At 40.6% G+C, this 4,039-nt stretch overlaps 1 pseudogene; it reads left to right on the forward strand.

Annotated features, from left to right (window-relative positions):
* The first annotated feature begins 1,447 nt into the window (after window positions 1-1,447).
* Window positions 1,448-3,720, forward strand: LOC121240281 (annotated as a pseudogene).
* The last annotated feature ends 319 nt before the right edge of the window (window positions 3,721-4,039 follow it).

A 4,039-nucleotide genomic window follows, 5' to 3' on the forward strand; every position in this document is an offset into this window, starting at 1 on the left:
ATTAACAATATTAGTGTAAAATATAACTTAGAACCATGTAATATACTTACGTAAACCAAAATTAGTTGAAGGAAAGCAGAGGCTACGTATGCAGTATGGGGGTTCACCGTGACTGAAAGAGGTCGCGGCGGGGCAGGCGAGTGGGAGGTGGCTGAGCCAGTACGGCGGGACACTCTGAGAGAGAGAGAGAGAGAGAGAGATGGGCGAGAGAGAACGGGGGGTGAGAGAGAGAGTAACCGTGAGGGAAACAAATATGGAGGAGAGTCAGTGGGCTCACCGATTGGCACGGGGTGATGAGGGTGTCACAGCCAGTGATTGCTGCTGCTTTTACGGTGGTTTTCGACACGAAAAAGGGTGGTTTGCAATGGCTCGTGGTGGAATAACACTGAGAGAGAGAGAGTTGTACGCATCACGCGGCGTGCATGGGACTTCGGACGGTGGCACTGCACATCACTGGGCAGTGGAGACTTAATCTCTGACGTCATCTGTTGCTGTTGACTGTGGCGTCGCTGCCCAACTGTGGCAAGGCATGGCTCTCGGTTTGACAATGATGCTCTGTCTCCATGGCTTCAAAACAGAGCAACTGCAGTTTCCGCTTCCCACGGAAGTTGGTGATGGTGGCAACTGTTTGTGCTGTTTCTGAGGGTGGAGAGGAAGACTACGACTGCTTCAGGTGCTACAGCAAGGTTGCTTCCAGTATAGGCTTGCAGTGGTGCGGGTCTGGGTAGAAATTTACGTAGGGTGGAGGCTGTGGCGCAGGCTTACCACGGCGTGGAGGGTTGACCTGGAGGTGGGACTGGCTAAGCTGCCGTGCATGGGTTTCCAAAGGGGGTTGCGGCTTGCTGAAGTTATAGCAAGGCTACTGTAACCCTCGAGCATGAAGGTTTATAAGGTGTACTTACATATGAGATTGAGGAACAAATGAAAACGGAAAAGAGACGTGCACTTTTCCGTGCACGTGCATGGGGGTAGAGTGACTAGAGCCGTGCGGGGTGGGGAAAAGTGATCAAAAACTACTGATAGATGGTTTTTCATGGTTTAACACAAACGGGTGTGGGCCTTTTCTGCAAATTATAGGCCCCGACTCAAACTCAAAACAAAAAAAATTGGCGCTAGGCTCAGGTGTTATATGATGCCAATTTTTTCTTTTAAAATTTAATATTAACGTTAAAAAATTAATGTATATTTTTTCAATAATGAATAAATATTCAAAAATTATAATTAGAATTAAAATAAATAAAAATATTAAAATCAATATTTTAATAGAATAATAATAGATCTGGAGCGTCTGTTATTTGATATTGTTGAAAACTAGCTAGCTAAATTTATAAAAATAAATTCTCTAACTAAATTTTGGTCAAACTTTATTGAATCCACTACTCCAGGCATCTTTTGCTCGTCATTCTCATAAATTTATTATCTATAACGACCTCTCCAGCTCTTTTGCAGGCTTTGATGGAGAGTTCTCCGTTTATTCTCAGATTTTTGTTTTGCACAATTTAATGAGTCTATTCTTTTTGTTGGCATTATTTAAACTACAGTGAAACTGAAAGGTTACATTGGTTAATGACTGATGGTTGTCTTGATTATATTTATACTTTTCCTTGTTTTTCAGCTTGAACTCGCTCTACTTTCTTTGATTCTGTAATTCATTTCCTTTTGACGCTATTTCCATGAATTGTTGAAGGAATTGGTTTCGACTAGCTCTTTTATTCCAAGATTGCATTTCTTTTCCTTGCATGATCCTTATCCCTGATGGTTTTCTGCCGAAAATAATTGCTTCGTATTCCGGTAGATTGTGAGCAAGTTATTCGGTAAATCAAAAGCTACCACGAGAAACCTCAAAGTGATTTTCCATGACTTTCCCGGAGGAGCAGAGTGTTTTGAGCTCATGTCAAGGTTCTGTTACAATAACGGCAAGACTCAAATAAATCCTTCCAACATCTCTCTCTTATATTGCGCTGCACAGTTCATGGAAATGAACAACTCGGTCTCTGGAACCAATAATTTAGTAGAACAAACAGAGAAATCACTTGAAGAGATCAACTATTGGACATGGCCTGAGCTTTTGGCCGCTTTGAAACAATGTCAAGATTTACTTCCCGTCGAGAATTCTTCAGGTGTACTTCAGAAGTGCTTGGATTCCCTTGCCCGGAGGCTGGCTTTAGCTACTGAAGCAAGTCCATGTCCATCTAATTCCCCAGACAGCTCTGGGTTCCGGTTTTCTTGTGACAGTAAGAGCACTGAGAGTTTAAAGTCCAGTTTATCTCGAGCAACCTGGTGGTTTGAAGATCTTCTGATCTTGAGTCCTATTTTGGTTGGAAAGGTAGTAAAATCCATGGTCTCACAAAAACTTGATCATGTTATCATTAGTAGGTTCCTTCTCTATTACCAGAAATCCAAGTTTTATACTGCCACACCTGACGAGAAGCGCAAAGTTATAGAAACAGTACTGATTGATACGCTTTATACCCTTCATGGGAGTTCTGTTTCTGGCAAGACTTTATTTGGGATTCTTCGAGTTTCCATGACTTTGAACATAAACAAAAATAGCAGGAAGAAGTTGGAGAGTATGATTGGTTTGCAGTTGGATCAGGCAACATTAGACAATCTGCTTGTTCCTTCTCCATATGGGATTAATTACTTATATGACGTGAATCTTGTTCTGAGGTTTTTGAAAGCATTTATGCGTGGTGGTATTTCCAAGGTTTCCAGTATGCGATTGGGGAAAGTTTCTAGATTGATGGATTTGTATATAGCAGAAGTAGCCCCAGGTCCTTGTTTAAAACCTTCAAAGTTCCTGGCACTAGCCATGGCGCTGCCAGATTCTGCGAGGAACTTTCATGATGAACTCTACCGCGCTGTGGACATGTATCTAGAGGTAGTACTCAAAAATTTGCAAGTAATATATCTAGCATTTGTGCATCATATGGTTACAAGCATTACTGCCAGGAAATTACATAGCAAGGTTAATAGCATTGCCATACATGTTTGTTATAGATGTTGATGTCATACATAAACATATAATAACTGTGTTGTAGTTGGTCTCAGCAGCTTAAAAACCTTAAACCATTTACAAACTCAAGCTTTCTCATATTCAGTGTGATTTGTTTCATAGGTGCATGCAGGATTGTTAGAAGAAGAGAAGATGAAAATATATTGTGCACTGAACTATGAGAAGCTTTCAGCCGAAGCTTGCCTACACCTTTATCAGAACAAAAAATTTCCATCAAGATCTGCTGTCCAGGCTCTCATTTCTCAGCAATACAAACTCAAAAGCTTACTCCATGGTACCAACAATTCCAGATCATTAACTGATTCGCCCAGTACTTCTACTGAAGTAAGAAGCGAGGGAAAGAAAGATGAAGTCAGTAAACAAGTTGTGCTGTACGCTGGGAAACTTGATATTTCATCTGAGAGTGAGAAACTCAGAGCACATTTGCAAGGAATGGAATGGAGGGTGATTGAATTGGAGAAAATTTGTAGGAAAATGCAAACACAGATGGCAAAGATCCTGAAATCTAGAGTATCAAGCCACGGTCATACAAGATCCTTGCCCAAGCTTTGTTCATGATACACATTATGCAACATTTGTATTTATTATGGAATTTAATTCTCATATTATGTATAGAAAGAGGAATGAGTTTTTCTGGGTTTTTCCTTTTTCTTTTTTTCTGAGCTGAAGGTGTACATACAGATGGGGGAAAAAGAGAACTGTGAGTTTTTTCACGAGTGAAATATGTTAATTCTCTCTGATTTTGAGACATTTATTTTTAAGGTAAAGTCCTTTTCCCTGTGATGCTTTGAGATACGTCTTTAAAGTAAAGTCCTTTTCCCTGTGATGTTTTGGGAGTTACTGTCATCATTAAAGCCAACAGGTTCTCTATGGTTAAAGAATCTATTTCTAGTTGCTCTGGAACAATTAGGAGATTCAATAGAAGAGATACGGGGTTATGCTTCTGGCGGCAACATGCTATGGGGTGATCCCAGCATCACAATTCCATTTTTGTCTAAATTGCGAAGTATTGGTGTGTGTTAG

This window comes from Juglans microcarpa x Juglans regia, chromosome 7S (assembly GCF_004785595.1).
Source record: "Juglans microcarpa x Juglans regia isolate MS1-56 chromosome 7S, Jm3101_v1.0, whole genome shotgun sequence".
Taxonomy (NCBI): Eukaryota; Viridiplantae; Streptophyta; class Magnoliopsida; order Fagales; family Juglandaceae; genus Juglans; species Juglans microcarpa x Juglans regia.